Source organism: Dermacentor andersoni, chromosome 1 (assembly GCF_023375885.2).
Source record: "Dermacentor andersoni chromosome 1, qqDerAnde1_hic_scaffold, whole genome shotgun sequence".
In the NCBI taxonomy this organism is placed as follows: Eukaryota; Metazoa; Arthropoda; class Arachnida; order Ixodida; family Ixodidae; genus Dermacentor; species Dermacentor andersoni.
The window spans coordinates 356,143,057-356,156,827 of record NC_092814.1 but is presented as its reverse complement, the minus strand read 5'-3'; the positions used below and the strand labels follow the sequence as shown (position 1 = coordinate 356,156,827).

The window sequence follows — 13,771 nt, the reverse complement described above, 5'->3', positions numbered from 1 at the left end:
GTTATTGCGATGTCCAATGTTGTGCATTTATGGACCTAATACAGTGCAAGAGAGGGCAACTTTCTTTTTGAACCTAAAGCATCACTTCTCTGTGCAAAAAACGATAGCCTGTGTTGGGGATTTCAACTGCGTTTTGAATGCTGAGGATAGGTCTACGCGACGCGTAGTTTATGACAAAAGCAGCGATATCCTCGCCACAGATTATACATGAGTTCGAATTAGAAGATGTCGCTGAGTGTTTTCGGGCTGACCGAGACGTGACGTACGCTCACTTTCAGGGCACAAGTCACGCACAATTAGACCATATCTATCTTTCATATGATTTAGTAGAAAAATGCCAATGCTACACAGTTACCGCCATATCGTATTCTGACCACTGCCTAGTAAAATGCAGGGTGGGCAGCAAGAAAGAACGAAACAAATTCGTCTGGGAACTCTGGAAAATGAATGCAGAACTGCTACGGGATGAAACCTTCAACGAAAAGGTAGTGGCTGCTCTGAATTCTGTTGGAACGGACAGTTCTATGAAGTTTGGTGAGGAATGGGAGTTGCTGAAGCAATGCATTCAAATGAAGGCAATTGAAAGAAGTAGCGTACTGCGATATGAAGAGAAGGCCAGAGAACAGGATTTAAAATTATTATTGCAACAATTGGCGAAGCTCGAATGCATGCAACCGGGCGCCCATCAAGAAGATGTGCGCGCTGTTAAGAAGAAGCTCGAGGCGTTCGACGAAGAGCGCTTCCGAGGTGCGCTCGTGCGCGCGAGAGCAGAAAGGCTATCATGCTGGGAAACGCCAACGAAAAGAGCGATGGGACTAGAAAAAAAGCACTCGAGACGTAAGCAGATTGAGGCTATCGAATATGAAAGGGTGGTATTGACGGATAATAATAATATAGGGCGTGCTTTCTATGAGCATTACATGAAACTTTTTGCATACAGGCCTGTCAACATGCACGATTTCAAGAATTTATTTTTGCAACGAATGCCACAGCTGTCGAGCGAAGTTAAAGAAACCTTAGAACGATCACTAACAGAACATGAAGTGATGAAGGCCATCGAAGACCTGAATCCTGGCAAGTCGCCAGAACCTGACGGTCTTTGTGCCGCTCGGTACAAATCGTTTAAAGGCCACCTAGCTCCCATCTTAACAGCCGTTTTCAATGAAGCATACGAACTGAAAATACTTCCACCATCCTTTGGCCAGTCACATACAGTACTAATACCTAAAACAGAAGAGACCGAGAAGCTCAAGCAACTTTTCTCCTATAGACCCATAGCGCTTGCTAACTGCGACTACAAAATACTGATGAAGGTGCTGGCACGGCGTATGCAATCAGTCATTAAGGAAGTAGTCGGCGCACACCAGACGTGTGGCATTCGCGGCAGAACCATTTTTACTAACATTCATAAGCTGAAGTGTGTGCTGGAGTGTTGTGATGCCATGTGTGATGCAGTTGCGATCCTCCTGCTAGACTTGGAGAAAGCATTTGATTGTGTTTCTCACGAGATATTGCTTGCCATTCTTGAACACGTTAATTTTGGTCACATAATCACTGAGGGGGTGACCATGGCGTACCGGAGTTGCTATACCAGACTTATATTTAATCAGACATTAACGTGAAGCGCTCCGTTCGCCAGGGTTGTCCACTCAGTCCACTCTTGTTTTGTGTCTACATAGAAACGCTATGTCAGGCCATCATCGAAAATGAAAATATTAAGGGCTTTTGTCTTCAATGAGCAGAGGTGAAGCTGTTGGCATATGCTGACGATGTGGCTGTGTGCTGTAAAGATAAGCAGAGTGTATTGAATACCGTTGGTATCGTCAGAAAGTTTGGTAACGTCACTAACAGCTTCGTTAACTGGGAGAAATGTTTGGGGTTTGGGCATGGAAGATGGGCGTCCACACCAGACCACTTTTCGAACGTAGCCTGGGTCACGACGCCAGTTAAGTACCTTGGCGCACCCCTTGATGCCTACAGGGACAGTAGCGAGTACTGGAAGGAGCGGACAAAAGAACTAAAAGAAAAAGCCGACCGATGGAACGCCTGTCACTTGTCAATATTCGCAAGAGCTACAGCGTGCAACATGTTTCTCGTGACAAAAATCTGGTACCTAATGCAGGTCCTACAGTGCTTCTGGATTAATGTGCAGAAACTGCACCGCGTGTTCACTGTTTTCGTGTGGGCATCGAGCTGGGAGCGATGTAGCCGAGATAATAGAGAGTTTTAGAATTGGGGGCGCAAGGCACTGGGCCCCCAAGCCGCGTTGCGTCGGTTGCTCTTGGGTTTAGATGAGCAGGAGAGTTTGAGGATTGGGTCGAACGCAGACAGCGTTGGGTGGAGCGCTCGGGACGCCGCAGTGTGGAAAATAGAAAGGGGTTTGGAAGCAAAAAAAAATGAACCTCTTTTCATACAAGGGAAAACGAACAGAATGCATTTTTGAGCAAAAAGAGAGAACAATAAAATGTAAGAAACGTAATCACTGAGTTAGTACCGGTTAGTGTTACGACTTAGGTATGCAATTATAAGCCAAGCAAAGCCAATCGAAGCCAAGTGCTTTTAGTTGGTGTTTTCTTGAGACGCACTGCGAAGCTGCGAGTTCACCCGCGTAAAATGGCAAAAATCAGTCGACGTACAGCAAGTTTGCTCTGTGACCATCTTCTGTACGCTGATTTGAGTTGGGCTGACATCGAAGACCTCTTTCTACCGTTGCCAGAAGCGACTTTCCGACGACATGGCCGGCGGCAGTATACGTCTCGCAAAGGATGGCTCGATGTCGGAAGTATTGAAGATGACGTCTTTCAGAGAATGTTCCGTTTTGAGAAGGCAAATATTGATGAATTGTCATCTGCTCTCTTAATTCCCGATACGATTGAGAGCATTCAGGGAGTACAAGTATCCGGTAATGAATCTCTCCTGATTGCCCTCCGGCGACTCGCATATCCTAATAGGTGGAGCGATTTAGAAGACGTTTTCGGACGACATACCTCCGTGATGTCCAGCATAGTTGCCTCTGTCTTCGGCCACACTGAGACGACCTTCGGTCACCTCCTGTCCTTGACAAATCATCGTTGGCTGAACCTCGCCAACATCGCTCTGTTTTCCCAGGTACGTACACGCTGTTGCATTAAGGTTAAAACACGTACGTTATTACGATTAGGTTAGCGACTGTAGCCGTCGTAGGATACTGTAAAAACAATGTTTCTAACCTTAGCTTCTTGTTAAATTCGCTATGAAAGATTTTGACAGACTGCCGTTAAAATGGAAGTGTACAGACGGCTTTTTACCTCGTTTCCTCTGACAAATATCATACGAGATAGGAAAGTCACCTATGGTGTATGTACTTTCTTGTTATGCATTTTCCAGTATAAGCAATTGTGACGCGCCTGTTGCCCTAGTTGTTGAAATCTTTTTAGTAGAGCAATATTGCAATAAATACTGCTGCAACAATAATCTACATTTTGAATTGCAGGCTGTGCATGATCGAAGTGCGCCTTTGACTAATTGCTGGGGTTTCGTCGATGGAACTGCCCGACCGATCTGCCGACCAACGTACAACCAGCGAATGTACTTCTCCGGGCACAAACGGGAGCACGTTGTCAAATATCAGGCCATTATGTGTGCCAACGGCATCGTCTGCGACCTTGCCGGCCCGTATTTAGGCCACAGGCATGATGCAGGTAAATGAAAGGCCCCTCATTTCTTCGTTCCCAGCTGCATTGTTGACACACTTGTGATATGATCGCCCAGAAAGATAATTACACACGTGTATTGAGTGCAGTTTCTGCGAAGCACATTTTAAGCATAACTGTTTTTGACATGCGACTCCGTAAATAATAGTTCGACTTTCATATTAAGGCGGTGCCTCAGTAAGAACACATTACTAACAAATGCACTGCTCCTAAATCTAACCTTCGCTTTGAAACAGCAAGGTGCAACATTCTGTGGCTCATTATGTTAATTCCTAATTGGTTCTCTTGTGCAGGAATACTTCGGGAAAGCGGGCTGTATGAGAAGCTTCTCCAGTTGATGCAGGGCAATACATTCACTATATACGGTGATCCTGCGTACCCCCTCCGCCCTCTGCTCATGCGGCCATATGCTGGTGCACGTCTGAATGAACAGCAGCAAGAATTTAATACTGCCATGAGCACTGTAAGGCAGTCAGTAAAATGGGGATTCGGCAAGACGATCAGTCTGTTTGCTTTCTTGGACTACAAAAAAAAATCAGAAAGTCTTTCTCCAGAATGTGCCACAAATGTACAAAGTAGCAACGATTTTAACCAACTGCCACACTTGCCTTTATGGCAACCAAGTGGCAATGTTCTTTCACCTTCGTCCTCCTCCTCTGAAAGAATACCTTGTGTTACGTAACAGCTGAGAGAGAAAAGCTAGTATGAATATTGTTTATTTGTCCTATTGAAGCAATAAATGAACTTTGGCTCATGTGGACTACACAGTTTGAAGTTGTAGTGTAACCAAAATGGAATTAAGTTGCTGGAGCAGGAAGCTTTCCAAATGTACAATATTCACAAATAAACATCTTTTCTGTGAAGAACCAAAACATTTAATTTCCTCTATTACCCAGCACTTCTTTCAAAACATCAAGCAGAGCATTTTGTTGTCATAAGCAAATTTCTTTCTGCTTCGCGTTCCCTTTGTAATGCAGCACGTTCTTCTCTTTGAATCCTCCTTTCTTCGGCGCGGTCTTCTACTTCCGCTCTCCATTCAGCAATATGTTGCTGTAGTTTTGCTTGCTCGTGAAGCAGTTTCCTCTCTTCCAGCTCGAGGCGCCGCTCTTCTAATGTGGCATCTCTTGCTCTCGTTGATTGTTCATACCGCAGCCTTCGCTCAAAAAACGCAAGATTGCCTTCGGAAGGAGGATTGGCAGCTGTAATTGAAAGCACACAATTGTTACATATCCCTCTTCGAACAGCTCATAACAAGTATAAGGCGCTCTAAAGTGTGTTAACGTAAGTATTCAAGTTCCCTTTAACGTTCACCCTTTGACATTAAAAGTTTACCTGCACAATATCATGGAGCCCAATATCCCGCATGGAGTCATAAAAGCGGAACTGTTCTATAAGTGCACTCATGGACTACTTTTCAAGATATGTATGGGCTAATTATGAACACATGACCAAATGACTGTTTGCTGCAGCATCAAATTATTTTGAATAACATCATAAAGGTGACCTGTCAGGCATTAAATTATGAGGGGAAAAGGCTAACACTGATTTGCATAAGGCAGCACAGATATTCAGTGCAGAATGCTCCACACAGAGGAGAAAATTGAGTCGCCTGCCTCTTTTCCTTTGCTGGGTGCTGCTCCTGGCGTGCATATGATTGCTGGGCTGGGTGTTCAATGGTGGAACTGTAATCCTTCCTCCTTGTGTCAAACTGCCTGTGTCAGGATTGGACTGTGGTCCAGGTGATTCGGTGCCATTTGGGTGGCTGACAGCTGGAGGTTGCGGCTCGCTGTCTTGGGTTAGTGGAGAGGTGGCATCTCCTTGTGGGCTGCTTGGGTTAGTGTATATTACTACACTTGGAGTACTTGGAGGCGTCACATCTACGTAATTGCCACTATATATACTATTTAGAATTTGTGACGCCTCCGTGGGCTGAGAATCTTCCATGCCTGCAAGGAGAGCGAAAGTATGATTAACATTTCACATTAGTTTATTATTCATGTAGTCATAACTCCATAACCTTTGAATCGTTTAAGGTAAATCGTACTGGATGCAGTAGCTAAACAAACATTATATACAAACTGATAATTTGCAGGATACATGCTGCTGCTTAACAAAATTGCACAACATGTGATTAGGTACAAGCATATTACAGCATCACACTTCTCATTCCATCTTCATTATTTGATTGAAAAACATGCATTACCCTCCTCTTCTGCAACTTGGGTGTAATGAGTTGCTGCTGCCGTATCCCTTGTTTGGGCTGCAGCCAATCGCTCAAAATTTGCAGCTCTGCGGTCAGTTGGAGTCCCAGGCGGTACGTCAGGCTGCGTTCGAGCAACTACCTTTTTCAAGGTGGTTCCTCTAATAACATATCCAAATTCCTTTGCGAGGGCTAAAATTTCTGTCAGAAGCTGCTCTTTTTCGGCATACTGCTCCTCGGTTCCAGACCTGCAATAACAGATAGTTAGCTTCCTATGTTTTCTGTACGTCACATACTTTCTTTAGACTTGTTTCACTATTGTGTTAACCCTTTGGGAGTCACTGACGTAATATACGGCGCTGCGAACAAGTCTCAAATGGTCGGTGCCGTTATTTACGGCAGTATTTGGATGTTTCAAATACGTGCCAAGTTTTCAACTCTTTTTCTAACCCTTGGTAGTACCCTGTATGGACGCAATAAATATTTTTCTGGTGCCGTCGGCCTTGTGTTTCATTTCCCGGCGCGTCGACTACCGCTCATGTATCCGGCGTACGCGGGCGCGCGGCGATTAGTGTCGAATTCGTCTCACGGGCGGTTTCCCTTTGTTGCGCTGGCAAAAGCTGATATCTTACTGGTTTCTAATCCGTTAGAAACCATAGTGCCGTGATTACAGCTGTTCAGAGGTGGGCGCCAGCATATACAAGTTCCCTCGCCGCGGGTAGCTACACGTGGCAGGGGAAGCGGATTCGCGTTACTCTCGCAAGATTACGGAGGCAGCATATCGAAGGCAAATAAACATTGGAGGCAAATAAACTTTACATAAGGGCAAGCAAAGCACACAGCTAACCTGCGCCTACTGCAAGCGGAAGAAGTTGTGCAGTAAAAATGTACTTACTTCTTCAGATTTGCAGTATCTTTGTGCAAGAACTGTGCCATAAGCAACTCGCAGCGGTTGCGTATCGACCGCAGCGAAAACGTCTTGCGTGTGGCCTCCACAAGATTTTTCGCAACCTGCGGCCACAGCCTGGCGTCTTGAAACGGACTGGTTCCCAGTACTTCGCGCAATATGCAGAGGTCATCGTCTGTAGTAAAGTGCGAGCGCGCGTACGACGTCCTCGGAGCAGTCATGCTTGGCGCCTGAGAGACAACTGCTTTGGATGGCTGCGGCTCGTTCGGCTCTTTTGGCTATCTCGCGATATCTCGTCACCCACGAGGGTGGCCCAAGACGGCTTGGGGGCCCACGCTAGCTTTCGATTTTTGGGTCTTGGGTTAACGCGAACGCAAGAACCCAAGACTGGCTTGGGTTCTGCGCATGCGCACTGGCGGCCCGCAATTTTCTTGGGTCCCCAAGCCGCTTGGGCCCCTAATTCTAAAACTCTCTAATCTCTTCCGGCGCTTGAAGGATGGTGGTCTGGGGTTGGCGCACCTCTTCTTGCGTCAACTGGTGAACAGATTCTTCTTTTTTCGAGACACAAATGACCCATTTCTGCGCACCGTGATTCAAATGAGGCTGTCAAGAGCACTTCCCGAATTTGTAGTAGGTACCGAAATAATGCCAGGATCTGTCCGTGGTTTCTTTCGGGAAATAGTTGATAGTGTTTCTTTTTTGCGTGTTCGTTTTTCAAGTGAATATTTGTGGAGTGCAAAACGGAAAAAGTTATGCCGTGATTTGTGTGATAGTGTTTTGCTTGTACCCATGTACAGAGCCGCGTACAGTGGAGGCCCAGGCCTAGACGTATTGAAAAGAGTGAACATGATGCCAGTTCAACTAGCCATGAAATCTTTCTTCTTTAAATTACATGCCGGTACCTTACCTGTTAAAATATTCCTGGAACAACGTGGGTTCTACATGCCATGGGGAACCCACTGCCTCATTTGTAAAAAACCGGAAAGCATAGATCATGTCTTCATCCCCTGTTGGGAGGGGGTTTTCTTCTGGGACGTTTTGCAAAGGACTTTGAAAAAGGAGCTACCTATAGATCCACACGGAATCAGGTTTCTGCCAGTATACGACGACGAAGGTTTCCCGTACGACGTCATCATGCTTACGGGCCTCCACTGTTTATGGCGCGCAAGAATGGCGGGCTACCATTGTGACCCGGATGCCCGACCGGCGCGCGTATACTTCCGAGATTGTATGCAGCGATATGTAGAAGTGCAGAAGTTGCAACAGCCTGTTCCTGATTGGCTGCCCAGGGTTGAACCCCTGACAGCGCTCAAGTAATTTTAATACGGCACTCTCATGCCAAAGTAGCGGACGGCAACGAATGTGTACATTACTGTTTCTTGTTAGGTTTTTGTATTCATTATTTCTTTTTCTTCTTTTTCTTTTTCTTTCGTTTTTGGTTATATCATTTAAGGAATGTGTGTTGTGGTGACATGTCGAGGACTGGCAATAAAGAAAAAAAAAAGTGGACTTTTAAGCTTCTAACTCAACGGGCCGTGACGTTGGCTTAGCGTGTTTTTCTTTCCCAATAGTTCTTTTTCCAAGCAGACGAAAGTTTGGGCAGCGTTCCTTACAAGCTCTAGAAACTCAACCTTAGAGCTTTAGGATTTTAACCTAACGGTCCAGGGTTCTGTGCTCATATTCGGGCGAGGCTAAATTTTACAGTGAAGCTGTATACCTCTACCATCCAAGGAAATATTCCTGCCGTTGTCGCGGTAAGCAAAAAAAAACTCCCCATACGTGGACCGATCCCCAAGATAGTGCAATCTCGGGCCGACCCGCGGCGCAGATGAAGCAGACGTTAAGCAGTCCCCATACGTGCTCCGATCCCAAAGATGTTGCAATGCTGAGACGACCCGCGGCGGAGATGGAGTTTGCCATTAAGGGGCCTTCATACACAGCTTCGCTAGTAATCCTTCTTCGCAAAGTGGAAGGGCACTGAGAGTTTCCTTTTTCTATGTGTACGAAAGTTTTGAATCCTCCTGGGCTGCTGCGAGTAGCTCAGATTGGTGAACTGTTTGGTTTTGAACCTAACAGCCTTGGATAACGGCTTAGCTTCTCTTTCTTTCGCAATAATACTTTTTCTATGCAGAGAAATGTTTCAGCAGCATCCCTTCCAAGCCCGAGTAGCTCAGTCGGTAGAGCGTTATGCTTTTAACCTAACGGTCCAGGGTTCGAGCCCCTGCTCGGGCGTCACTGTAAGTTATTTTTTCCCCTTTTCTCTGCGTACGAAAGGTTTGAATCCTTCGGGTCTGGTGCAAGTAGCACCGTTTCGTGGACTGTTAACCTTTTAACGTAAAGGTCATGGACCATGGCCTAGCATGTTTTTCTATCAAAATATTGATTTTTCTAAGCAGTGGAAAGTTTGGGCAGCGTTCCTTACAAGGCCGAGAAACTCACTTTTTAGAGCGTTAGGCTTTTATCCTAACGGTCCAGGGCTTGTGCCCTTGCTCGCACGAGACAAAATTTTTCAGTGAAGCTGTATACCTCTACCGTCCCTAGAAATTTTCCTGCTGTTGACGTGGTAAGCAAAAAACTCCCCATACGTGGGCCGATAGCGGAGATAGTGCAATGTCGGGCCAAACCGCGGCGGAGATGAAAAATACGTTAAGCAGTCCCCATAGAGAAAGAGAAAGCATCTATGGCAGTTCGCGAAATCGCGAGGATAAAGTTGTGACAAGATCAGTCTGAAGTACGACACTTTTATTATAAATGGTCAGAAGTACTTGTTTGATGATAATACAAATGAGGTGGTACCAGTAATAAAAGACAAAGCAGATACTACAAAGGGAGTAGAATCGGTCGGGTGACGGCGTCGGCATAATGCAACGCTTATTTCCTTTCTTGTAATTAACTGCCGAATCATTAAGAACAAGGTTGATGAATTTGCATCTCTAGTGGACATGGTAAAGCCGTCTATTATTCTGGGTACTGAATCATGGTTAGCAAATGAAGTTGCTGATGGTGAAGTATTCTCAGATCGATTTAGGTGTTATAGAAAGGACAGAGACTTGCATGGCGGAGGTTTATTTATTCTTGTGGATTCTAGAATTTTTTCTTCTCAGATAACTGCTGGCACCGATGAATGTGAGGCTGTATGGTGCAGACTGACGCTTAATAATTACAAAGTTTTAACTGTGTGTGCATTCTACCGCCCGCCTGATTCATCCGTCGATGTGCTTATGCAGTTGGCAGTGACAGTTGACGCAGTTAAAACAGACTTCATGGTAGTTGGAGGTGATTTCAATCTGCCTAATATTGATTGGGGTCATCAACCTCACTTTGACTCTTTTTCGGGTCGGTCCAGTCAAGAACTGATTAACTTGGTTGAATTTTTTGCGTTACGTCAAACTATTTTGGAACCGACAGGTGGGAACCATATCTTATACCCCTGTTACACGGGCACCCGCGAACTCCATTGAACTCCTTCGTCTTTACGCCAATGGAGTTGCGCTCCGTGTCACACGGTCTCCCTTGCGTCAAGGAAGTTAAATGGAGATTTTGGGTGAAGGGAGTTCGGCAATGACCATTACGGTTGGATGGTGTACTCTCGTTCCCAGGTATAGCTACAGTTCCGCAGCAAACCACGCTAGTAAAATCGTCGTAACTGGTTAATTTACAAATTTTAGCATCCTTATTATTTTGCCTTGGAATATATGCCACATAATGGAAGTTTTAATTTGTTTTTAAGGGCATCAGCGCCTGTACCCTCTACACCAATACATCGCCACGCCGCATCGGGAAACGTCGTTCCGCCATTTCGTTTGTTTTTATACGCACGCGAGACGTATGTGTCGTTCAAGCCGAGTTTCGTCACTCATCTAGAAGCAGTTCAGCTCACCGCGAACACACAGACACGCACAATAACACAGCTGAACCACAACTCGAAGCGCACCGGCCCAACAACGTGACCCGCGCTGCCCACGCACGAAAGCAAGAGCGCAGTGTGGCCAGCATCGCTTGCAACTTCGCTATGCTTGGAAAACAAAAGTCTTGCGGTAACATACCGCAAAGTTTCTCGCTGTGATTTTACATTATTACATAATGCGTTAAAAAAATACACATAGATTACTTTGACGGCGACCGTATATGTGAACAGTTTCACGCGGAAGTAAGCGCAGCAGCGCCGTTTCTATCCCGTGCGGCGCCCGTCGAAAGCTCGCACTGTGCCATGTAGCACGGCCGCAACTCCATTGCCGTCAATCTCCGTTAGGGAGTTTCATGCTCAGCGGAGTTCGCGGGTACCCGTGTGACACGGGTATTAGATTTGTTCTTCACAAATAAACCTGAATTCGTCCGGTCTACTCAAGTGCTGCCTGGAATAAGCGATCATAATGCTGTGCTTTGTGAAATGAATGTTGAACATTTAAGAAGCATTGGAACAGCAAACAGACGAGTATATAACTACGAAAAAGCAAATGTAAGCGAGATAAATAAAGCGTTGAAGAGTACCGGACGGTATTTGAAACATATGCCGACTACACTGGAGTAACTGAATTATGGCTTATATTTAAGGAGAAGATGTTTGAGCTGAGGCAGCGCTTGGTTCCGGCGTGGACATTAACGAAAAGAAGTAAAAGTAAACCTTGGTTTACTCGGGAGTTACGCAGTCTAACACGCAAAAGGCAACTAGCTTACAGTAAATATAAAGGAAAGGCGACACGTGATCATTGGATGAAGCTGCATGAAACTACCGAAAAAATGAAAGTTGCAGTGGTAGCTGCGAAGCATTAATGCGGAATTTCAATGGAGTCGAAATTAAAGGATAATCCGAAGGAATTCTGGAAACATGCAAAGAGAAATGGAAAAGACACTGTGACTATACCACCGCTTGTGTCTGGCAACAGCTTTATTGATGATGACGTAGGAAAAGCTGAGTTATTTAATACGTATTTTAGCTCTGTTTTCAGCTGTGCATTGCAACAGAGACATGATATGAGTACCTTGAATTTCCAGGCGGTGATTAGTGTTATGGATGGCGTTGTTTTTAGCATTAATGGTACAGAGTGTCTGTGTGCAGAATCTGAAGATTGCTAAGGCTGGGTGTCCTGATGAATTGCCAAACAAGTTTTATAAATATTGTGCTCAGTCGGTTGCACCGTACTTGAAGATTATCTTCGAAAAATCGCTTGACGAATCCTGCCTTCCAGATGACTGGAAAATCGCAAGCATAGTGCTAATTCACAAATCTGGTCCTCGTGACACCGTCTCAAGTTATAGGCCAGTATCACTAACTTCAGTTGCGTGCAGGACTCTTGAACATATTTTGTATACTAGTATAGTAGCACATATGGACGCGCATTCATTGTTTAATCCTCGTCAGCATGGTTTTCGAAGGGGCCTATCTTGTACTACGCAGTTGACTGAATTTGTGCACGAGCTGGCAGAAGCACTGGACAGGCGTCTTAGCGTGGACTGTGTGTTCTTGGATTTCAAAAAGGCATTTGGTACCGTGACACACTGTTTACTAATAAAAAAATGGCCTTTTACAATATCAGTCCTCAAGTGATATCATGGGTAAAAGATTACCTACGTTTACGTCAGCAGTTTGTGGTGGTGTGCTGCTTGTCCTTTGACCCGCCGTGGTTGCTCAGTGGCTATGGTGTTAGGCTGCTGAGCACGAGGTCGCGGGATCGAGTCCTGGCCACGGCGGCCGCGTTTCGATGGCGGCGAAATGCGAGAACACCCCTGTACTTAGATTTAGGTGCACGTTAAAGAACCCCAGGTGGTCAAAATTTCCGGAGTCCCCCACTACGGCGTGCCTCATAATCAGAAAGTGGTTTTGGCACGTAAAACCCCATATATTATATTATTATATTATAGTCTCAGAAGGTGCAAGTTGTGTCCGGTGTTCCGCAAGGCTCCGTGTTGGGGCCGCTATTGTGCTTGCTGTACGTCAACGACATTAGTGACGAAATAGTGTCTCAAATGCGGTTCTTTGCGGACGACTGCTTCCTCTATAGAGTAGTCACTTGTGACCGTGATGATGGGATGTTTCAGGAAGGCTTGAAAAGAATCTCAGAGTGGTGCATCAAATGGAATATGAATTTGAATTTGTCTAAAACTGTTCATATGAAATTTACAAGAAAGAAAAACCTTGATATGCAACCATATGATAATAGGGGTGTAATGTTGGAACAGGTATTTGAATTTAAATATTTAGGTGTTTATTTTACTCCCGCTATGAATTGGCGCCGTCAAGTCGATTATGTCGCTGCTAAAGCATGCAAAACCCTGGGATTTCTTCGCCGAAATGCAAACACTTTTCCACAGTAATGTCAGGACATTTTGTACAAGACTTATGTAAGGTCAATTCTGGAATACGCGTGTACGGTTTGGGACCCGCCTACTCGTAGAGATAAAGATAAGCTGGAGCGGGTGCAGAACATTGCTGCTCGTTTCGCATCTGGCATACGCGGGGCTCAGTACAGTGCATCGCGTACGAAGGAAGCACTCAGCTGGGAATTGCTAGACACGCGCAGTAACAAGTTGAGGCTGAAGTTTTTCCATGCTATTTATTATTCAGCTGTTCGGGTTGATCGCGAAAAGTTTGTGCATGAGCCTTTCTATAGATCCAATCGTGTTGACCACGATTTGAAGGTCCGTGAATTTGCGACAAAAACTGAATTGTTTAGAATGCCTTTCTGTCCTAAAACCATTAGGGAATGGAATAGACTGCCGAGTGATGTGGTAAGAATTGAATCAAATGATGCTTTCTTTTTGATGTTGTAGATTGTATATGTGCATTGCTAAAGGCTTTGCCTTTTTTTTCGTTTTTCCTCTTTTGTTATCACTTTTAACACTGTACAGGAGCAGAGGTGTCGTATGTATTTCTTCTTGTAACCCCCCCACCCCCACTGTAATGCCTTAGCGCTGTGGGTTCCTTAATAAAATAAATAAATACATCGGTCAATCACAGAGATATTGCAATGC

At 45.2% G+C, this 13,771-nt stretch overlaps 1 non-coding gene and 1 pseudogene across 1 annotated transcript; both read left to right on the top strand.

The window, feature by feature from the left end:
• Positions 1-2,808: 2,808 nt before the first annotated feature.
• On the top strand, positions 2,809-4,594 carry LOC140215378 (uncharacterized; annotated as a pseudogene).
• Positions 4,595-8,958: 4,364 nt separating this feature from the next.
• TRNAK-UUU (transfer RNA lysine (anticodon UUU)) lies at positions 8,959-9,031 on the top strand. The gene has a single exon. It is a non-coding gene; the product is annotated as a tRNA-Lys (tRNA).
• Positions 9,032-13,771: the final 4,740 nt, after the last annotated feature.